The following is a 25,369-nucleotide window of genomic DNA, read 5'->3' as shown; positions in this document are numbered from 1 at the left end:
AAATATGCTTTGGCTTTATCCTTGTGAAGAAAAAAATCTAATGTCATTCTTGAACTCTACAATCATATACGTTTACTCTACTCTGATGGGGGTGACGAATAGGAGAAATTGAAAACTTTTTTCAGTATCTTTGGCATTTCTTACTTGCAAACACCACCACATACACCAGAGCATAATATCATTTCTGACATTCAATGAAGTGACCAAACATACATATATACTTAGACAAAAATCATTTAGTTTAGAAAGTACTCCCGGACTCAGGGCTAATTGTACCAGAACTAGATAATTAGGCTCATAACTTTGTGTACAATTCATCAATTGTCAGGCGGTTTTAATTAAGGGAGAATAATAATGGAACATTTTCCACTAAATAGTAGATGAATATGTAATTTTCGCATTGTATTAGATTCCCTGAATATCCATCTTAATCAATAGTTTATGTTAATAATTAATGAATACAATATATAGTGATATTTGTTAATTTTTTTTTTTTAAATAATTGTAAGTAAGTGGGCATGGTATTGTTATTGGAATTTTGCAACGCCAGTTGATGTTGCTTACGAGTCGCTTACAAGTATAAACATGGTACCAATTCTTTCTGGGGCTTTCCTTGTACGTATAACAAGAAAATATTCAAGAAAATTTCCAAGGCTTTCCTCATTGCCATGCCTAATTCAACCTTAGGCAATTTCTTTTATATAATCCACAGTTGCACTTGAGCATTGACTCAGTGACAAGGACATCGTATATGTTTTTTTGTTTAAAAATCTTCTATTTTTAATAAAAAAATCATTCGTAATCTAAAATTCTCCAAATCTATTTATTTACAAAAAATAAATGTTCATACATTTATTATCTTAATAGTATTTATATATATATTCAAACTATCTTAATTATCGATATAAAATTTATAATTTTAAAATTAAATATAAGTCTATTCATTATTTCAATTACATGATAATTTTTTTTCATGACAGAATATGCATCATGAGACATCATAAATGCATATGCATAAAGGATTACAAGCAGTAACTTAGCATATTTGATATACGTACTAAAGCTTACAAGGCCTACTAATGGTGGTAATTGATTGGAACAAGTAGTAAAACTTCTGTCTTATAATTTGTCATACCGGCTGCCTTTTCTATGTTGAGATCTTTTGCTTTTTGCCCATTTGGCAATTTCCAATCAAAATGATATAAGAGATTTGCAAGTGCAAGCTACACAGTCAAAATTGCCATAGAAATTTCAGGGCACCTTCTTCGACTGGAACCAAACGGTAAAAACTCGAAATTTTGGGCTTTGAAATCGATAGGGCTATCCATAAACTTTTTTGGGTAGAATTGCTCGGGGTTTTCCTAGTTCTCAAGATCTCTTCTTATTGCCCAAATGTTGACTAGGATGTGAGTTTTGGGATAAACATTGTAATTATCTATGTTAAATTAAGACATGGATTCTCTTGGAAGTAAAAGTGCCATTGGAGGATGCAATCTCCAAGATTCATTAACCACCATCTTCAGGTATTGAAGTTGATTGATGTCACATTTGGAGATCTTTCTTTTTTTTTGTACAGAGTTTTTTAGTAAAGAGAAAGGACGTGTTGCAATAAGTAAATCAGAATGCACTAGAGGTGGTAAAAAGGAAGATTAAAGCAATCCTTGAAGCGTAAGTGCTTTGGTGGTAGGCAGTAAGAAATAAGAAAGGTGGAGAAAGCAACAAAGCATGACAGATAAAAAGGGTTGAGTAAAGAAAATATTTCAGAGAGCTTTGAGGGAGTTTTGAGAGTAATCTTTACTAAATTTTTTATTATTTTTTTATTGACTTCCAACTTTCCAAACTCTCATATTTATACTAAATAAGAGTGGCAATTGGTACAAAGGAAGTACTTTAGGAGAACATGTTCAATCATGGAAAAATGTGCCTGTTATACATTTGATATATGTACTAAAGCTTACAAGGCTTACGACTAGTGGTAATTGATAGGAACAAGTTGTAAAGCTTTTTTCTTATAATTTGTTATACTAGTGCTTTTTCCATGTTGAGATCTTCTGCTTTTTGCCAATTTGGCAATTTCCAATCAAAATGATGTAAAAGATTCGCAAGTGCAAACTCCATACTTAAAGTTGCCATAGAAATTTCAGGGCACCCTCTTCAACTGGAACCAAACAGTAAAAACTCGAAATTCTAGGCTTTGAAATCAATAGGGCTATCCATATACTTTTATGGGTAGAACTGCTCGGGGTTTTCCTCATTCTCAAGATCTCTCCCTGTTACCTAAATGTTGACTAGGATGCGAGTTTTGGGGTAAATGTTGCAACCATCTATGTTAAATTGAAACATGTCTTTTCTTGGAAGTAAAAGTGCCTTTGGAGGATGCAATCTTAAGGATTCGTTAACCACCATCTTCAAGTATTAAAGCTAATTGATGTCACATTTGGAGACCTTTATTTCTTTATGTAGAGGGTTCCTCTAGTAAAAAGAGATGACGTGTTGCAATAAGAAAACTAGAATGCACTAGAGGCGACAGAGAGGAACATTAAGGTAGTCCTTGAAGCGTAAGTGCTTTGGTGGTAGGCGGTAAGAAATAAGAAAGGTGGAGAAAGCAACATGGCACGACAAATAGAAAAGGTTGAGTAAAGAGAATATTTCAGAGAGCTTTGAGAGAGTTTTGAGAGAAATCTTTATTGAGTTTTTGATTATTTTTTGATTGCCTTCCAACTTTCTAAACTCTCATATTTATACTAAATAAGAGTTGCAATTGATATAAAGAGAGTACATTTAGGAGAACATGTTCAATCATGGAAGAACGTGTCTGTTATACATTTGATATATGTACTAAAGCTTACAAGGCCTATGAATAGTGGTAATTGATAAAAACAAGTTGTAAAGCTTATTTCTTATAATTTGTGATGCCAACTGCCTTTTCCACATTGAGATCTTCTACTTTTCACCTATTTGGCAATTTTCAATCAAAATGATATAAGAGATTCGCAAGTGCAAGCTCCATAGTTAAAATTGCCATAGAAATTTCAGGGCACCCTCTTCGACTGGAAACAAACTGTAAAAACCCAAAATTCTAGTCTTTGAGATCAATGAGGCTATCCATAAACCTTTCTAGGTAGAACTACTTTGTGTTTTTCCAATTCTCAAGATCTCTTCTTGTTGCCTAAATGTTTACTAGGATGCGAGTTTTGGGGTAAACGTTGTAACCAACTATGTTAAATTGAGACATGGGTTCTCTTGGAAGTAAAAGTGCCCCTAGAGGATGTAGTCTTGAGAATTCCTTAATCACCATCTTCAGGTATTGAAGCTAATTGATGTTGCATTTGGAGACCTTTTTTTTTTTTTTTTTTATGTAAAGGGTTCTTCTAGTAGAGAGAGATGACGTGTTGTAATAAGTAAAATGGAATGCACTAGAGGCGACAAAGAGGAAAATTGGAGAAGTCCTTGAAGCGTAAGTGCTTTAGTGGCAGGCGGTGAGGAATAAGAAAGGTGGAGAAAGCAACATAACACAACAGATGGAAAGGGCTGAGTAGAGAGAATATTTGGGAGAACTATGAGGGAGTTTTGAGATTAATCTCTACTTAGTTTTGATTTTTTTTTATTTCCTCCCAACTTTCTAAACTCTCATATTTATACTAAATAAGAGTGGCAATTGGTAAAAGAGTACTTTTAGGAGAACATGTTTAATTATGGAAGAACGTGCTTGTTATGGAAAAAGCATGTTCACCATGAGAAGAATGTCTTATGAGAAGAGCACGTTTTTAAGAGAATGAACATGCAGTTGGGTAGTGGGCTTAAGTTTTGGATAATGGAGTATTGATACTTAATAATGCATTATATGTACTCTTAAGAAAAAGAAAAGAGTAAAACACGTGTACTTCAAGAAAAGGTTAAGAGAAGTCTTCTTAACTACCTTTATATCTAAGTTATCAAACCAAACTTTTTAGAACATTTCAAACATAAAAATAACACAGTGAACCTTGTCACTCGTTTTGTATTACTTTCACTTCTCCGTGTGACATGGTTGTTTTCCGTTGTTCTAATACTATAAGATAATACTTAAAAGAAGTAATGGTTAACCAAAATTGGGCATCTACATTTTGCCCTTTAGTTAATAATTTTTGTAAGAAATTTTTATGTATAAAATAAAAAAATACAATTTGAGTCATGTACATAAGATAAGTAATATAAGACAACGTTTTATATGTTTTTTTTTCTTCAAAAGAAAGATTAACCAATGACGCAATATTAGAATACATTTTTTGCACCTATTCCCTCTAAAGCAATATTTTCTTTAATGTGCAATGACACAATATTTTCTTTTAAGCTTGTAAACTAGGCTTCAAATCTCATACACACTTTTAGAAAGTTTGGAAATGTGCAATGCTTGCAAATTTATGCAATTATTACTATTATTATTATTATTACAAAATTTGCTTGCGGTTAAGAATGCCCTGTTGAAGTGTTGCACACCTAGGAATATCCTTATGCATTACACACTTGGGAACATCTCTGGGAGTTACGCATTTAGAATGCATTATGCACTTAGGAATGGCCTTGGGTGTTACACACTTGGAAGGGCCATGAGTGTTAAGCAGTCTTATGCATTACGCACTTTGAAACATCCTTGGATGTTACGCACTTGGAACATCCCTATACGTACGCACTTGGGAAAGTCCTTGGGTGTTACGCACTTGGAAAAGTCCCTATGCATTACACACTTGGAACGTTCCTAAATATTATGCAATTGGAATGTCCCTATGCTTTAGGCACTTGAGAACGTCTTTGGATGTTACTCCCTTGAAAAACACTTAGCTTAGTTTTGCCCCATGTATGAAAATTTTATTATCGAGAGATAAAGAATTTTTTAAGTATTAAGGCAGAGTGATAAATCACCAACTCTTATTAGTTTGCTACACCATTGATAGATTATTTTTTTTTTAAGTCTAAAATCAAGCAGCCTTAGTTATTAGGACAAGTGGAAGAACAATTATTTTTGAAGGATAATGGGACACCTGCATAAGCATGGCTTGCAAATCAACATGGTAGTTAAAAACAAAAGAAAACCTTGCATTAAATTAATTACTTGTAAATTGACATAATGTTACAAAGGTGGGTTTTGCATTTTAAGATTGTTTGTTTCGTTGGGCAGATAAGTCGTGGGGTATACTTTTGATTTATATACTTTACATTTATCTTTTAAGAATAATAATAATAATTCAAGATAGGAGAACTTGAACACATTAAAAAAAGTAGAGATATATGTAGAAAAACAATGAGAGGTAAAAGGATTTGCTAATAAAATTTTCATACATAATTTGAATATTGTGATTAGTAACAAGCCTTGTTGTGTAAGGCTATGTAAGCTCACAATCAAGGCTTGTCCCCTTAAACTGACATGCTAGCGTAAATTTTAAATTTTAAAGTAAAGTAAGAGACATAATTACTAGAAACATAATAAGATGTTTTAGATTAATAAAGTAATCATGCTTGTCATTGATATTGGCACGTTCTTACTAAATTGATATTGAGTTTTAAGATTGTTTTTCTTAATTAAGCAAATAAGACATAGACTTATTTTACACTTGAACACCTTATATTTTTTTTAAAATATGATAATAGGAAAATATCAAGATAAAAGGTGTAGAAACGAGGAATGGAGATATATGTGAGAAACAAGGGATGTAAAAAAAAAAAATTGCTAAGAAAATTCAAAGTGTTGGATCCTTGTTAGGAAAATAATTCCTCTAAGTCTATAAATATAAGAGAATAGTTTTGAACAAATTCACAATCAACTTCCAAGATTTTTCTCTAATTTTTTTTTGAACAAATAACTTCTCTTTACAACTATATAATTTTTTTATATTGTTTCTTTTAGTTTTTTTTCTCTTCTGTTGCAACGTAGTTTACATAAGGGAAAGGGAAAACTTTCTTTTGTTTATTATTGCTCAAACATAGCCATTCGTAAAGGGAAATTTTTTTTATGTTAAATGTTATATATATATATTCTTGCTATTCTAGCTTAATATATATATGTATATATATATTCTTATCTATTTTGTTTGGCATAAAAATAAAGATAAACAAATAAACATGGAACATTATTGTAATTTTTAAGGAAGTAATTGTGTGTTGGTAGGAATGATAATGCATGAATACTTATCTAGTTAGTTTTCATTCATGCTTGTAAGAACTTTGCTTTTTCATCTCCTAGCCAAACTCATTTTACGCTAAAAGTTCGCTACAATGATCTAGTAGGGTTGCTCTAAAAAGAAGCGAAAAAGTACTGTTGCAACTTCTCTTTCTAAGAAATGTGAATAAGGAGGATTGGTGAAGTTCCTTTTGTTCTTGAAAATTGGGATGATGGTGTCATCAGGGAATAAGGAGAAGATTGCTTATAAGAAACAGTGCATGCAAAACAATTGGATAAGCACCCATGTATATCTACTAGCTAGCATTAAGACTATATTTGTAGTGGAGTCGTTGTAGATAGAAGGTGTTCCATCCTAAGAGCATCGTCAATATTAAAGTTCAAATTTGAACATAATGAATTCTCATTTTTTGTCACTAAATTTAGATCTAAATCACAATGGGTTCAAGTTAGGATGAATGGGCATAGAAAGTCTTGAAGAATTCCACTTACGTGATTACTCTCAGCAATACTGGAGTGCTTATGTTGTAAAAGTCACCTTTAAACTCCATATTTGTAAAGAGACTAGAATTGAAGTATGGTGTGCTATTATTGCAAGGTGGAGTACCTTTTCACATACTATGGTTACTACTTTAAGGGAGTTTGTGCTACCTTTGGTGTTACTTGCAACATTTCTTCTTCTCTTAAAGGTAGTGAGAATATTTATGCTTCTTCTTCTCCTCGAGATGTTCTAAATACTACTCACAATGTTTCTTCTCTTGAGGGTGTTCTAAATACTACTCATAATACTTATTCTTCTCTAGGAGGTGTTCCAAATACAACTCGCAATGTTTATTCTTCTCTTGAAAAGTTTCCAAATACAACTCGCAATGCTTTTTCTTCTCTTAGAGGTGTTCCGAATACAACTCGAAATTCGTCTTCTTTTCTTTGAAGTGTTCCAAATACAACTCCCAATGCTTTTTCTTTTCTTTGGGTGTTCAGAATATAACTCATAATGTGTCTTCTTTTATTGGGGTGTTCAGAATATAACTAATAATGTGTCTTCTTTTCTTGGGGGTGTTCTGAATACAACTCACAACGCTTTTTTTTTTCTCTTAGGGGTGTTTTAAATATAACTCGCAATGCTTATTCTTCTTCTGAGGGGAGTTCATGTGTCATTTTTTCTAGTGATAGAACGTAGAGATAATGCTTTTGACACTTATTTGAAAGACTTTCATTGCATTTCAATCTTGCCATAACACTTGGAGCTTTTGGAGCATGCTTATAAAGTAGAAAGTGAATTTTGGCCTTTTAATAGTAGAATCTTGAACAGAGCTATTATGGACGTATTGGGCAGTGCCTTAGAGATTGCTTATTCTTTATGGCAGACATTTCTTTTGAGGAATTAAAATAGATGGTGCATCTCATGGAATATGTCCTCAAATTCAGTTGCCAAATTAAATGTCTTGATGCTTGTATAACTAAGGCCAAAGAATATATTGTGAACAAGGATTGACAAACCTGGCATAGAGGCTGAGACAAAAGAGTTGGACTCATAGATGGCTTCAGTGCAAGATCGAAAAATGGAGCTACGAAGAAGATTAGACAACTTTTTCAATTTTAATAATGATTGATCTTCCTTCCTTTTGAAATTCATATTTAACTAGCTTGTGCTTGTTCTTCTTTTGTAGACTTGTTTTCCATAGTAAACATTTACTTTGCTTTCTTTGTGGTTTTATTTAATCGCTTGTAAATTGAGATATTTTCTTCCATATTTCACTCTTTGCAAACATATGAATGTTTCACATGTATCATTGTGTGCAGCCAAAAAGGATTCTTAATTTTACATTAAGGAGAATAATCCTCAACCTAGTATGAAGGAATGTTTAAAATTGCAGCTTATTTGTGAATAGCGAGCTATGGCCAAGAAGTGAGCAATAAAGCTGGTAGCCAATAGTATAATATCATTAAAACCAAATTATGAGTGTTAAAGCTCACAGCTAAAATATGAGTGATAAATTATATGGTCAAAGAATAAGATATAAAGCTTATGATCGAGTGCAACAATAATATTACAGCCAAAGCAAGAACGATAAAGCTTGCGGTAGAAAAATGATTTTTTTTTTTGCAAATGTCAAATTTTGAGTACATGAAATAATTAATAGTAGACATTTTAGACATATCATGGATGAGTGGGAAATGAGTTGTTTTAGATCTTATTGTTTCCAGCCACCATTTTTCCTGCTTGCACCTTCTCATAAAATATTTTACGTAGATCTCTACATTTAATAAGTGAATGACCAACTGTACGGTGAGAGTCACAATACCTTGGATTGGACTTTTCTTTTACCGTTGGGGGTTACGATATGTAAGGTAAATTTAAATCATCTCTAATTCATTTTCGAAAGAGTGCCTTTACTCTATCAAGTGGAACTAAGAGTAAATGAGGTGCATTAATTTCTTCATCTTGTCTTCTTTTGAAGTTGTCCTGTCTTGGCTTTCTTGAGGACCACTTCTTTCTCTACCTCTTCCTTGGATTACGTTCATAGTTGGGATGTTTCTTCTATTGAAATGATTAGCTTTTTTTTGCTTAACGACCATATTATTGGTCCACCATGAAACTTTTACTAAAGTGGCAAAAGTAGGGAGAGGTAAGTTTTCCAAATGCACCATATATTCATCGAACATACTTTGGATGCAAACTTTGACTAATTCTTTTTCATCATAAGAATCTTGTATATCCATTACTTGTTCTCTAAATTGCTAGATGTGTTTCATAAGATCCTTTTTTGATTTTTGATGTTCTCTTCTTAGATTAACACAGGTAAGAACTTTTTCCTAAACATCATGCACATATAGTTTTGAGAGTCAACTTAACCAGGAGTGAGATTGAAGCTTTCTAGTGAGGGACTTAGAGAACTCCTTTAACTTTAAATCATCATCTAAACTTGCTACTTCCAAGGTTTGCACAAACTTCATGACATGTTCCTAAACATCACTGATCTTGCCATTGAACTGTTTAAATTTTAGATTGGTGTAATATTTGGGATACGACTTTGCTACTACTTTGGCAAGATAAGGTAGTTGTAGGTCAAACTCGACGAAGTTGAGACTCTTGTTCTTCTGATTGAGCAACTTCTCCAGCTTTTCTTTTGTGACAAAGCTTTGAGCAGTGGTTAGAGGAGTTACGATGATAGGATTGCCAACAATAGAGGGATTAATGGTATTGAGAAATGGGTCAGTTGTGCTTTCTCCATTTCCTCCATTTTTTTTTTCTGTTGTTGACCATGTTAGTAGCATTTTTGCCATTATGGTGTGGCATGACTTGAGGTTAAGGGGTTGTGACAGTTGTTGACACAAACTAGGCAATGGTTTTCATCATCCGCTTATTGTTATCCTCCAACACTTGCATCCTTTTTTGGGAAGCGTAGAGCATTTTCATGAGCTTTAGACATAAGTGGGCATTTCATGGCTGTTGGGAGAACTCTCCATATCTTCTGACAAAAAAAGTTTTTGATAACTTTTTTTTACTTAATGTAATCACTCATTTCTAGTAAACTCGCCAAAATATAAAGCACTTTTCTAGGAGAAAGTAATGTGTCGCAATAAGTAAAATGAAATGCATTAAGAGGCGGTAAAGAGAAAGATTAGAGAAGTCCTTGAAGTGTAAGTGCTTTGGTAATAGGCGGTGAAGAATAAGAAAGGTGGAGAAAGTAGTGGATCACAGTGAATGGAAAAGGCTAAGTAGAATGAATATTTGGGAGAGTTTTGAGAGTAATCTTTACTGAGCATCTGATTATTTTCTTATTACCTCCCAACTTTTGAAACTCTCATATTTGTACTAAATAAGAGTGGTAGTTGGTAGAAGAAGAATATTTTTAGGACAACATGTTCAATCATGGAAAAACGTGCCTGTTATAGGAAGAATACGTTTACTATGAGAAGAACATCTTATGAGAAGAGCACATTAAAGAACAACTTATTGGGTGTTAAGAGAATGAGCACGTAGTTGGGTAGTGGGCATAAGTTTTAGATAGTGGGCATTTACACTTTCCTATGCAGTTTCTGATTTCATCTTGTGCTTTCTTCATCAATCTTGTAGCAAGCTCTGCCATAGCCCACATCATCATACTTGAAGTAATATCAACTACCCAAAATTACATTCTAAAAGCAATTAATTAGTAGAAAGGTCAGCAAAATTTAAGATAGTACTTTCCAAGAGACATGGTTAAAACATTAAAACTTTTAACTAAGAGGTTTCTTGTTTAAATTCTGGCAAAAAAGCTTGACCATAGGTTATGTTGGATGGGATAAGGTTACTTTTTCTTTCTTTCTTTCTTTCTTTTTTGTTGTGTAGTCCAAAATTAATAAACTTTTTATATATGTATTGTACATAAATTAGCATTAGTAGAGACCAATGAATCTTTATATGTTAAATTAAAAATAAAACTTTAAAAACAAATTTGATGAAATTAAGCATCTAACATGTAATTAAATTGGTTATATGTAGATACTTGACAAAAGGATCCAAGAAAACTCCTGCTTTCAAAAACCAATGAATCTTTACATGTTAAATAAAAACTAAAATTTTTAAAAAATATTAGTAAAAATAGATGGATTTCATACCATAAGAATAACTTTAATATTATCTTGGGTGATTTGAAGAGAAGTGTCAGTTTGATTATTCTTTATTTGCAGCAAAACATCAATTACATCGTCAACTTCCTAGTTTTACATGCCTTTCAATGTGTAGATGGTCATCTATGACCTTTTGGTAGAGAAGATCCAAATCACGAAAAGTCTTTTCGAGTCTTCCATGCTGACCTGTGGCCTTATCTATGATGTAACCCACATAAGGAAAGAAGTCAAATGCAAAGAAACTTCCCATTATGCTAAAAGCTTCATGAACCAATTCTTGCAATTTATTGGTGCCCAATTGCTTGTCAAGTGCACTCTTACACAAAGCAACTTCTCGAATTATATGAATAGTGAGAGCCATCATCTTTTGAGTAAGGTTAATAGGAGTTTCATAAGCTGATGATTGAGAGATTGACTCAATCATCTGCGTAACCTCTTCTTCTCTTATGAATTGAAATGATTGAACGCTTTTAGCATTGAATAGCTCAAGATTACTTAATTTTCTCATCTCCCTCCAGTAGTTTCCGTGAGAAATGAAAGCTATATCAAGATAATTGTAGGAAAACCTTTTAGTGCAAGCTAAAAGAGGCCTAGTGCAACAATGAAGGTCATTGGTTGCCAAGATTTTTCTTATTGCATCAACAGATGAGGCAACAAAGGTAGGCACATTGCTAAGCCGAAGTAGCATGATGGGGCCATATTTCTTGGATTGTTGTTGCAAAGAGCAGTGAGCTAATGGACCAAGTTGGTGTAAGTTGCCTATGATTAGAATCTTATAAAGGCTTGAAGGAAGTTTTTGGCTATACGGCTTTACTCCTATCTTCTTCGTTATAAGAAATTGTTAGCTCTATAGCTTTTAAATTGATCCCATGTTTTTAAATTACAAAAGAAAATGACCAAAATTTTATTTAAGCTATGAAATATCAAGTCTAAACATCCCTTAGCACTTTCAAATGAGTTTGAGAATAAGAAAAATGAAAAAAGACTTTGAAAAATGCTTTTTGATCCAAATCTATCGATACATTTACACCATGTATTAATACATTTGAACAAGTATCGATAAAAATTGAAATCTATCGATATATGTTCTTCAAAAAAGCCAACATTTTCAAAGTCAAACTCAATCTATCTATACATTCTCAAAATGTATCGATAGAAATTCAATAGAGTGCTCACTGCCTTAAATGCATCGATACATTTTCATAGAATGTTCAAACCCTTACAGCCAAGTTCAAAAGTATTGATACATTTTAGTGAAAATTCAACAATAAAAGCAGCAATGTATTGATACATCCACACATGTATCGATACAATATGACTATTAGAGCTTAGAATGAAGAGAAAAGTAGTTGTTTTCACATTTAATGCATCTTCAACCACTTTAAAAGCTTCAATAACTATAAATACAACTCCCACCACATTTATGAAGATTGGAAGACTTTGAAATACAACTTTAAGAGAAGATTTCAGCTTAAATCATTCAATATTCTTTATAATTCTCTTCTAGCATTTAAGTCTTTTATTGTACCATTTTTTTTTGAAAGGCAAGAAATCTCATTCATATCATTCAAAAAACAACTATACAAAAACTACCATAAAAAGGTAGAAGGCACATCCAAGAGCATGTATCCCATGAAACCACAAAAATCAGAGTCCAAGAGGAAAAAGACTAGCTCTAGAAAAGGTTGCTAAAAAGATCAGGAAACAATTCACCATCATCTCAAAACAACCCAAAACACAAAGCAAGAACATCTGTTGTACCATTTATTGAGCCTTTATTACTTATCTTATTTTTCACGAAACATTGTACTTAATCTAATACTTAACCTTTAAAAGGCATTCTAGCTGCACTCATATCTCTCATTGTATTCCCTTAAGTAGTTATACCTTAACCAATCGAAAGGTAGTATTTGAGTGTTATACCTTAGCCAAAATAAAAGGTAGAGTAGTTGTGCTTTAACCATAAAAAACATTGTATTGAGAGGTTGTATTTGATCCACAAAAGGCATTGTATTGAAAAATATTTCAATCTTGGATTTTAAACTCCTTAATGAATCTAAGGGAATGGATGTAGGCAAGGAGGCCGAACCTCTAATAAAACTATTGTGTTGATTTTTCTCTCACTCTTTTAATTTCATTTGTGTTTCCAAATTCTCGTATTTCATAAGAAATCAATTGTCTTCTTCATTCTCAAAAAAGAAGGAGATTTGACTTGAAAGAATTTTTTTTTCTTGAAATTGAAAAGAAATCTTCAAAATATTTAAAATATTCCTATTCACCCATTTTTTGAAACTATTCACATTGAGCTTATTGCACTAACAAAAATAATAAGGAGAAGAACAATAGAAATTGAAGCCACAAGGGCAACTGAACCTCATCTTTCAAGGCTTCCAAGAGTTTTTTTGGGAATAACATTAACTAGATTTTATGGTTGATGTATTACCCTAAGACAATAATCAATTTATAGTTTTCATAATATCTATAAAAGCTTTTAAATTATTAAAAAAATCAAATAATTTTTTATTCTTTTATTATATTCAAACAAGCCCTTGTACTTTTATTTTGAATTAAATAAACTCTTTTTGTTTTGAGCCATATAAGCTATTATATTGCTTTTCGAAAAAAAAAAGCTCTTATATTTTATTTTGAGCCAAATAAGCCTTTATGATTGATGGTTCACCTAGTTAAAATACCATTTATCATTCTTTGCCATGTGACGTTGACATGGCATGTTGATACGTTGTAATAGATGATGATGTGGTATGATAATATAACCATGTGATATTTTCACCTTTCACATCAACGCCATGTGGGCATAAAGTAACAAGTGGTATTTTGACTAATTGCAATTAGTCTACCATTAGTTTTTTCGAGTATTATACCTTTATAGTTTTAATAGCTTAATCCGTAATATATTTAACTAGCATGACATGCACTATCATTCCAACTAATGACAATTGCCAATTTTTTGTTCTTTATATGTGTGTGTGTGTGTGGGTTAGACATAATATCTAAAAAACTCTTAAACTATTTTTAAAAAATTCAAATAAGTTCTTATTTTTTTATTATGCCTAATAAAATCTTCATACTTTTATTTTTAATCAAATAAACTCTTATAACTAACATTTGACTATCGTTAGTCAAAATATTACTTGTCATTTCATATCAAATAATATTGATGTGACATGTTAAAATATTATAATAGATAATGACATGACATGATGACATGATCATATTGTACTTTTTGCCTTCCATATCACGTTAGTATTACGTGGCTATAAAATGACAAATAACGTTTTAACTAAAGATAATTAGTCAACAGTTAATTATAAAAGTCTATTTAGTCCAAAATATAAAAACTTGATTAAACGTAATAAAAATACTTATTTAAAATTTTTGAATAATTAAAAGATATTTTTTAAAACATTATACCTTGATTTTATAACTATGGTTCTTAAAAAAGCTATAGAAAAATGATCTAAGTTTATGACGACCAAAATATATATCTATCCACACCCATTGACCTAGTGTCAATAAATTTTGCTAGTTCGAATCTAAAGTATAATGAATCCTACCTATATATCCCTTCTATTCATGACATCTATCCTTAGTATTTAACATGTTTGAAGGGTATTTTGAACTTTTAAACACGAACCTAGTATAGTTTGATAATTTGGACAAAAGGTAAGGGCATTTTTGGTTTTTTCTTTGAAAAACAAGGGTGTTTTCTAGCTCTTCTCCTTTCTTTGGAAGCTTCCATTCTCTTCTTCTTTTGTCTTCTTGATCTTTTCTTCATTTTCCCTTTTCTTGTACTTTTCTTTGGAAACTTCCTAATGCATGTTCTCTTCTTCAACTTTCTTCCCGATCTCCCCTCCCTTCTCATTGATGGACTATACAATTTTGTTCTTCGACGTATTGCTTGGGTTTTGAAAGGTGAGTACTAGAGAAACATGAACTCCTTATTGTCTTTTCTAATCATTTTGGAACAGCAGTAGAAGTAATTAAAATCCATGGATGAAGAGTATGATGTCGTAGTGCTGAGAACTACTCTCAAGGAATGCATCTTCAATGGTCTTCTTTCTAATGACGGCCTCAAAGTCTTTTTTTCCAACTTCTTTAAATTTTGAGTAAAACACCCCCACCCCTTTAAGTTTTCATCGAAATTTTAAGCGAGTCCATTAGTTTTCGAAATAGATACTCCACCCCAAAAGTATAAACATCGTTAACAAAGAATATGAAAGGATTAAAATACCTTTTTTTCTTAATTAATTTTAAAAATTATTATATCTTTTTGAAAAAAAAGGATTGGTGCTCTCATATTTGTTTTAAAATTAATAAAAATTATATAATAGTGATTTTTAACTATAGTAAATGGTAAAATTATCATTTCAATATTACCAAATCATCAAACTAAACAGAAACACTAACAGTTGACTAAAGGTTAGACCTATATGTCAAGCAAAAGATTTTTTTTTTTGGACGAAGCGTCCATTTCGAAAACTAGTGGACGTGCTTGAAATTTTGATTAAAACTTAGGGGGTGGTTATATTTTACCCTTAAATTTTCTTTTATTAGTTCTATTTTTGCATGCATTACTAACCTTACTCAGCTTTTTAACTTTAGAATTTTGAAAATGGTTGTACTAAGTTAAAGCAATGAGCTTGCATGACATATACACTACCATGGAGGTGTGTAGAGAAAGAAAAAAAGGAAGAGATAGAGAAATGGGCTTTTGTTTTTCTTTTTACATTGCCATTTGTTAAATTGTGGAGCACTATTGGGGTTTTTCAAAGCCTCTCAGTTTTAAAACTAAAGGGGCTTTGCTCCTTTGTATTTTGAGTTGATGAAGCTAAAGGAAAAAATAGAAGAAAAATCCATTTTTTATGCCTTTTTAAAGCTTTATACTAAGATTCTCTCTTTTTAAAGATAAATCTCTTTTATTTTTTCAGCTCTAAAACCCTAGATTAAAGTTTGTTCCTTGATTTACTTTTGCATGTTGATCAGAATATGCATTGTAAAGGCAAGCTCTTTTTGTTTTGTGTTTTGGGATAAAGTTTTCAAAATTTAAATGTTTATTATTAGATGAATACTTCTATATTACTTTTTATGTTGAGTTGAAATTCTATGTTATCTATGTTATAGCCTTTTAATTTTTGCAAACTCTTCACCAAATGTTCATCATCAATGCTAGAGGTACTATATTTTAAAAGTTGATGATCAATCTCATTTACGTCTGTTTACAAATTCTTGCTAAGTATTGTTTTTATAATTTGGTTCACTATTCCATTTTATAGTATTTTCTAGGGATAGTTCAATTCCCAAATTCTATTACAAATCATGTTGTAGTGGTTATTACAATAATTATCTTCTTTTTTTTCTTTGTTACAAGTTTGAAATTTGCTGCAATCATATTGTTTTTCCCTTTTGTTTTTATTATCCCTTGCTTATTCTTTGGTACTTCACTTACATTGACCATTCATTTTCTATTCTTATTATGTAGATCACTAACTTACCCTTTCTTCTCTATTACAAGATTAGTAAGATTGAATTTATATAGGTATTATATGGAATTCACTAAAGAACTTATTGTTTTGATGGAAAGTTGTTAGAAGATGTTGATGATGCCCAAAGGGAAAGGATGGAAAAGTGGTTTGAATGTTCTAATGCTCAAAGGGTAGATGGTGTGCAAAAGTGGTTCGAAGAAGAAAATTTCAATATTGAAAAAGAAAAATTATATATTGAAGGAGAAGGAGATAATTCTCATATTGTAGAAGGGGAGGAAAAGTTAATTGATGAAGATAAAAAGTGCCATAATTTTTCAAGTAAAAAATATCCTGACATTATCAATTTAATGAAGTTAATTAACATAATTGGTTGGGTTTGTTCATTCTTGGATAAACATGTGATCTATAGTATACCGTTCTTAACTACTAGACAAGATTATATGCTTAGCACAAAATCAGATATGTAGCTATATATGATACTTTGATGCCAACATTCTTTTTTATATTTCCTCTCATTCAATTTTTTATATATTTTATAATGAACACTACTTTTCAATATGTCTTTCATTGTTTCATTTTCTATTTTTCCCACATTATAAACAAACAAGAATTTATTATTAAATATACACAAATGATGATATTAAAAATGATGTAGATGATATTGTGTCTAAATTATTACAAATAACTTTATTTTTGTAGATTGAATAATAACTTCCTTATAAATAATTAACTTCATTTTAATTTCTTTAAACAATCCACAAAAATATCACTAACTTCAATTTTTCTATTCATTTTCTTGAACAATTATTTATAAAAATTTACACACATGTTGCATAGTGCGGGTCTTTTTCTAATTTCAATGTAATTTTGTCTTTCAAAAAATAAAGAAAGAATTTAGTATAATTTTTATCTTTACTTGTAATTAAATTTAGTTTACTCATTTCACATTTTTTTCATCTTTCGATTTCTCTTTAGACTTTCAATTTAAGGTTTGCTTATTCACTTAGAAACCCAAATACTAGATATGATGTCTAAGTTTCATGATTTCTATTAGAATTTTGATCTCAAAAGAAAAAAAAAACTTATGAAGGTTTTGTTCTTATGTTATCTTCTTGTCCTTCATATCTTACTTTTATTTAAATTTTATATTGAGTGTATTTTTAATTTAAAACAAAATGATGATAAATGAAAAATCCTTTTTTTAAGTAATTAAAATATATTTAAACTTAATTTATAAAAGATTTCTTGTTATAAATCATAATATATATATATATATAACCTAATATAAAAGGAAGCCCTTTGGGGCACCCAAACGATGCCACGTTTACCTTTGCTTTTTTGCCACATGGACATATGAGGAGGCACTGATGGGGCTTTGTTTATGTTGGCCCGCACAAGCCGAGTGCCTTATGTTGGCTAAGCCACATGCTCGGGGGGATAGGGGTTAACACACCCCCAGGTTCACTTGAGGTGCCCTAGGGTTTTGTGCCCCTTCCTCTCTCGAGCTGTTTTTCTCTTGAGTGTTTTACCACACTTGAGCCACCTTGGTGTGGTTGATAGTTTTCTTCCTTTTGTTGTTCTCCCCTATTGCTTTCTCTTTTGTGCTAGGCTTACGTGTGGTTGATGGATTGGCATTTTTATTCATGTCGTTTCTCTTCCTTCTCGGTTTGACTTTTTCAAATTTTGTTTCGGGTAAGGTTGGGAGGTGGCATGTATGAATTTTTTTTCATTTCTCTTAGTGGATTCATGTTAGACGCTTTTGGGTTTTTCGAATTTTGTGCTTACCATCTGATTACGTATAGCCAACTAACATGTCTAGCATGAGATGTCTTCCGTGTCTGAGCTATTTGCTGTTGTCCTCTACCTCTTTATGCTTGACCTACTCCCGTTCTTCCTTACTATATTTCGGATTTTCTTTTTCCTATTCTTTTTTTTCTTTCATCTGGGTTTTTTTTGTTGTTACATCTATTCATTTCCTAATTTTTTCTCTATTGGCTTTGCTTTTTAAGGTTTTTCAGGTTGAAGAACTCTGGGTTTTGAGTTGTTTCTGAAATAAGTTGTTCTTTGCTTTTGCCCATGATTATTTATGTTTTTTTTTTATAAATTATTGTTTTGGTCATTGTTGTGTGGATATGATGGATACCCATTTCAAATGGGTCATGTTGTTCATGGGGAAGATGACCTTCATGAGGATTTTGCATGATTTTTTTAACATTTTATTATTGTGCTTCTGTTGTTTGGCTTATATAATTGTTGATTTTAAAAAAAAATTTCCTCTGGTCATTGCTAAGTGGAAATGATGGGTTCCCTTGTGAGATGGGGTGATATTCTTTTTTGGGACAATGGGTTTAGTCAGGAGTATACATTATTTTTTAAAGTTTTTATTATTGCAATTTTGTTGCTTGGTTTATATCATTATTTGTTTCATAATTGAAACTTCTATGTTATTGTTATGATTTAGTTTTGTAAGATTATTTCATGGATTTGATTTAGTGCTTTATATTGTTTTTTTAATTCTATCATTGGTTGATCGTTTGTTTAGTTTGTTCGATTGATAGTCATTGTTTCTTTAAATATGTTCCAGGGTTTGTTTTATGTTTGATATTTTCTGATCATGCAAAAAATTCTATTTTTTTCCTTTTCATGTTTGGTTTTTGAGATTTGTAGTGTTAGCTGTTCCTTTGTTTTGCTGTTTTTATTTTAAATTTCTATGTTCGATTTGTCATTTTGTTTTTCTAATTGTATATTTATTATTTGTCACAAATAATGATTGGTCAAAAATCTCATTCTTTCATTGTTGTGTGAGACAAATAGACTAGGCATGCGATGAGATCAAAGTTGTTCGTTTGTATATTGGTTTTCAATGTAGATAGACTTCATTAATTCATGGGTTTCCTTATTGATCTTATTAATTTATCTTTGCAAGGGGCTTTGCTTTACTTGTTGTTCCAGTAATCATAAGCATTGTAAGTGAGCAACTTTTTGAGTTTTTTTTTAATAACTTACCTTATAGTAAATTTTTTTTTAGACATTGACTTAAATATTGTTTGTTTGACTTTGTTTGTTATATGTTCAAAGGACATTATTTAATGTTTTTTTTTATCTTGTTATATGTTAGACTGGATATAGTATTTATGTAGCTTTTGCTAACCTAATTGGTATTCATATATAGTTTTGATATGGAGTTTGCATTGGTTTTTAAAAGTTTGATTATCGTAATTTTGTTGCTTGCTTCATATTATTGTTTGTTTTGTAATTTAAACTTCTATGTTCCTATTGTATTGAGTTTTGTAGGATTATTTAAGGGTTTTGTTTGATTACTTTGTATTGTTTTCTCATTTGTATGGTTGGATGATGGTTTGTTTTATTTGTTTAATTGTAACTCATTGTTTCTTTTAATATCTTTCATGCTTTGTTCTATGTTAATATTTTCTGGTAATGAATTTGTTTAATTGTAACTCATTGTTTCTTTTAATATCTTTCATGCTTTGTTCTATGTTTAATATTTTCTGGTAATGAACTTTTTTTTAACACATTCACTTGTTTGAGTTTGTTTGTTATGTGTTCAAAGACCTTTATTTAATGTTTTTTTTATCCTGTTATATGTTAGACTAGATATATTACTTATGCAGCTTTTACTAACCTAGTTGGTATTTATTTATAGTTTTGATTTGGAGTTTAAAATGTTTTTTAAAAGTTTGATTATCATAATTTTGTTGCTTAGTTCATATCATTGTTTGATTTGTAGTTTAAACTTCTATATTCCTGTTGTGATTTAGTTTGGTAGAATTAATTGAGTGTTTTGTTTGGCTACTTTATATTGTTTTCTAATTTGTATAGTTGGTTCAGAGCAACGACGTTTTGTATTGTCATTCATGGTTGAATTTTGGGTAGAAAAAAATTCTTTTTACTATTAAGGGAATGATTGGTCGTCAAACAATATTGGCAAGCTTTTATGCAACCTCTCCTTCCCGTTAGCTATGAGAAGGATATTTACTCTTCTCAAAAACAATCGTTGTTAACTCAATATAACCAGTTAACTCAAGCTTTGCATAAATGTTTTTTATTACTACTTTTACTTATAATATTTTGACGTATAAGTCGTCACGTAGGTATATTGCATCTCAATTGTTAAGATCGCAAGGCCAATATGATCGGTTGCATTGTTCTCCTAATTTTAGTTTTTATCTCTCATTTCTTCTCATGATTTTTTTTGTTCAGTTATGTGTGAAAACAACATTACTTCATTTTTTTTGTTGTGTTGTATATTATCCCGGGAAGTAAATTTAATGTTCATGTTGAGTTTAAATTAGTTTATCATGCTTTCTAAGTAGTTTATTTAATGATTTTTTTAGCTGTTATATATATATATTACATGTATGACTAGAGGCTGCCTAATAAGTTTAAAGGCTTAAAGCGAAATATTCAAATGAAGTTTTTTTTATTGAAATTAAAATAAATTATTAAAATTTTATTATTCTAGCTTTTTGAGATGTAAAATTTTTAATTAAATTTTTATAATTAAGTTCTTCTAATATTTCTTTTTCAATTGATAATATAGTGAATCCATTTAATCTTTTTTGAGACATTGTTGATCTTAAATAAGATTTTATTAATTTTAGTTTTGAAAAACTTCTTTCTCCTGAAGCAACACTTACTGGAATTGTTAACATTATTATAAAAATATTTAATTATTATAATTATCTTATATTTTTAAATGGCTAATATAAAATCAACAATCAAAAATTTTAATTCAAATAAATCAACTATCACATAAAATAAAAATAATATAACAATATAATAAAAATCTAAATTAAAGTAAAAAAATCTGTAAAGATTAGAACAATAGTACCTAATTGTTGAATGCTTATTGTAAATCGTAAATAAGGCTCACAGCTTTATGAAGATAATAAAAGAATAGACTTCTTGTGTATTCTTTAGAGAAAATTAAAGTTAAAGAAAGAAAGAGCAAATGAGAAAGGAAGATTTCAAAAGTAGATATTATCCATTAAAAAAATAATTAGTTTTATATATAGGAATTCCTACTAAAATTTTGGCTATTTCCAACGGAAAAGTCTGTTGGAAATTCCGTCGGTATAAGCCTTGTGAGTAATACTTTCCGTTGGAAATTCGTTAAAAATTTGAATTTTTGCCCCTGTTTTTTTAGAAATCCGTTGGAAAAGGCAATTCCAATGGAAATTTCCCAACGAAAAATTCCGTTGGAAAGCATATTTCCAACGGAAAATCCGTTGGAAATTTCCAATAGAATTTTCGTTGGAATTTTCCAACAGAATTTTCGTTGGAAATTCTATTTCCAACGGAAAATTTGGTTGGCATTTCCAATGAAAATTTTCGTTGGAAAAATATTACCAACGGAATTTTCTGTTGGTAATATCTTGACCTATTATTTTTATAATAAATTTTCAGAAAAAATTACCATTTTTTTTTCGATACTAAATTTAATTCCGCATTCAACTGTAAAATATATAAAAGAAAAACACATTACAAAATTGAGATTCAAGTCCTAACATCTAATTAGAAATTATCCTTAACACACAATATATAATATAGTTTGATACATATGAATATTAAACATAACATCCTTAAAAAGTATCCAAGTGTTTGCTCTGAAAATTATATATCATGTGAGGGAATTTTTTTTCTTACTTGTCAAGTGTTGAAGGTCCCGCATCATCAAGGGTTGTGTCAAACCCTGCTTTGTAAAATAATTATAATGTCATTCACATGCTCGATAGAATGTTTGTATATTTAGGAAGTTCGAAAAATCGTTAAAAGACGATATTGCCCCTAATGGTATCATTAAGTCGATTAAGCCTCGAACTAGTTCAAATAGGAATTTTAAGGTGAAATTAAGAGTTTCACAGTTTAGGGATGACTCAAAATGGTAATTAAGAGTTCGAGAATCAATTCAGAGTCAAATCGAAATTTTCACTGTCTAGGGGTAAAATTGTAATTTTTCCACTTGCGGACAAAATTTGAGATTTTGAGAGAATTTAGATCACATTTGACAAATTGGAGAATGGTATGAGTATAAGGGATGAAAAATATGTCTATGGGCAATTTTTCAGTTTTTGGGGTAAAAATGTAAGTTTTCACTTTACGGGGGCAAAAGTGTAATTTTTAAAAATTTGCTTCACCAAAACTTTGGAAAAGTCTAGAAATTTCATGGAAGACATGGATAAGTGAAGAGGATTGAGTGGTAGAAAAAGAAAGTAAAAAAAGATGGCTAGAAAAAAAAAAATAAAATATTCAAAAGGTAAATAAAATAATAATATTTTATTAAGCCTATTAAAAAGGCTTGAAAATTCCAGAATTCTTCATTGGGATGGTCAGCCAGAACCAGCAAGAGAGAGAGAGAAATAAGAACAAACCCTAGAGTGAGAAAATTCAAAGAAAAAGTATGATTTTTCAAGGAATCAAGTGTTTAAAGGTATGATTTTTCAAGCTTAGCTTAAGATTTATCATTTCCATGCATTTCTCATCATTTTCCATGGTTGAATCATGTGATTTGAGGATGTATTCAATTCTGGAAAAATGGGTTAGGAGAGAGAAACTTGTTAGATTAATTTGATTTTAAGTTATGTTAGTGTTTTAAGTTAGTTTAGCATATTTAGGAACAAAACAACAAGAAAAGAATTTATTTTCCTCCATTAACATTATTGGCCGAATTTTCTAGGAGAATATTGGCTGATGATCTTGATGTTTATTTGAGGAATAATGATGAATTATGAGTCTAGAAAAATAATGGGAATTTTCGGAGCAAAAATATGAATTTTTACCCATTAGGGGTATTTTCGTAATTTGCTATCGAGACTGATAATTTGCACCACACTGAGGGACATTAAGTCAATTTGGGTGCAATTGAGGTATAGAAACTGAAAAAAATTAATTTGAAATTAAATTGGACGCGTTAGTAATTTAATCGGGTAATAAGCCGAATTAGGTTAGCACCGCATTTAAGCTGTCAAACCCTGTTTTGTAAAATAATTATAACGTCATTTACATGCTCGATAGAATGTTTGTATATTTAGGAAGTTCAAGAAATCGTTAAATGATGATATTGCCCCTAATGGTACCATTGAGTCGATTAAGCCTCGAACTAGTTCAAATAGGAATTTTAAGGTGAAATTAAGAGTTTCACAGTTCAGGGATGACTCAAAATGGTAATTCGGAGTTCGAGGATCAATTCGAAGTCAAATCAGAATTTTCACTATCTAGGGGTAAAATCGTAATTTTGCCACCCGATGACGAAATTGAATTTTTCGAGAGAATTTAGATCAAATTTGATTAAATGGAGCATGATATGAGTATAAGGAGTGAAAATTATGCATTTTGGTAAATTTTCAATTTTTGGGGCAAAAATGTAATTTTTCACTTTACGGGGATAAAAGTGTAATTTTTAAAAATTTGCTCCACCAAAACTTTGGAAAAGTCTAGAAATTTCATGGAAGACATGGATAAGTGAAGAGGATTGAGTGGTAGAAAAAGAAAGTCAAAAAGAGGGCTAGAAAAAAATAAAAAAATAAAATATTCAAAAGGTAAATAAAATAATAATATTTTATTAAGCCTATTAAAAGGCTTGAAAGTTCCAGAATTCTTCATTTGGAGGGTCAGCCAAAACCAGCAGGAGAGAGAGAGAAATAAGAACAAACCCTAGAGTGAGAAAATTCAAAGAAAAAGTGTGATTTTTCAAGGAATCAAGTGTTTAAAGGTATGATTTTTCAAGCTTAGCTTGAGATTTATCATTTTCATGCATTTCTCCTTATTTTCTATGGTTAAATTATGTGTTTTGATGATGGATTCAAATCTGATCATATGGGTTTAGAGAGAGAAAGTTGTTAGATTAATTTGATTTTGAACTATGTTAGTGTTTAGTGTTAGTTTAGCATGTTTATGAGTAAAACAACAAGAAAAATATTCATTTTCTCCATGAATTTCTCTAGGCTGAATCTAGCCAATGGTGTGTGAGGATGAGGTTGACTTTATTTTAAGAGAATTAGATGAAAAAATGATGAATTATGAGGTTGGAAATTAAATGGGAATTTTTGGTGCAAAAAAATTGAAATTTTTACCCACTAGGGGTAAAAGCGTAATTTGTGATCCGAACTGATAAATTGGACCACATTCACAGTCATTGAGGTATTGTGGATATAATTGGATAATTGAAATTGAAATGGATGGAATTGGAGTTGAATTGGAGATTTTAGAAATTTATATAGTGTATAGGCGAGTTAGGTTGGACACTGTGATTAAGCGATTATCCAAACATTTCACACCCTATCTAGTGCATACGCATGGATAAGAGCCTGAAATAATATATATTGATTTGACACCAATTATTAAATTTTTTGTGTCATGTATTGTGGATAGGTGGTGAGCTATCTGATACAGGTAAAAGGCTACACCCGAGGACCGAGAATAGGAGTGTATCTACTCCTATTACAGTGAGTAAACTTACTATCGTCTTAATTATCTAGAGTAGATTTATTTAATTGTGTGATTTTATGAAAAAATGGTTTAATTGAAAAATTATTGTGTTTTATGGGAAAATGAGATTTTATAAAATAATTTTATAAAATTTTTAAAAATCTAATAATGATTTCAAAAATGGAGTAATTGGAGACCTATACTATGATTGTGTTGTTTATCCATGATTTTACATTAAATGGCTTATGATAAATGTGGGTATGACTGGTTTTTTTTATGATTTAAAGAATATGTGAACTGCTTTGATTTGCCTTGAATGTGTTAAGTGAGCCATGTCATACTATTGTGATTTTATTGGTTAGTGGATTATAAAGTGGGCACTGCAGTGACGGGGGTTCCGTGGGCCAGCCTAATTAGAAGGGCACGGTTCCCAATTATTGAGCTTACCTTGATTGGAGAGGCGCGTAGGATAACTCCCGAGGTAGGATTTGAGTACACTTCACGCTGGCCACCACGTGAAAGTGGGACTCAGCCAACGTCAAGGAACGGCTGTGTTGTCAGAGGTGAAATGTGTTTGTGTGTGTGACAATAAACAGTCTTGGCGGTCTCGGTAAGATGCTTTCGCGAGGTATCCCCGAGAATG

General features: G+C 30.8%; 1 pseudogene; it reads right to left on the bottom strand.

Annotated features, from left to right (window-relative positions):
- Window positions 1-1,076: 1,076 nt before the first annotated feature.
- LOC148762807 (cytochrome P450 71B34-like) lies at window positions 1,077-13,189 on the bottom strand (annotated as a pseudogene).
- Between the last annotated feature and the right edge of the window lie 12,180 nt (window positions 13,190-25,369).

This window comes from Theobroma cacao, chromosome 5 (genome assembly GCF_053813885.1).
Source record: "Theobroma cacao isolate CCN51 chromosome 5, ASM5381388v1, whole genome shotgun sequence".
Classification (NCBI taxonomy): Eukaryota; Viridiplantae; Streptophyta; class Magnoliopsida; order Malvales; family Malvaceae; genus Theobroma; species Theobroma cacao.
This window is presented reverse-complemented; position numbering and strand designations above follow the sequence as displayed.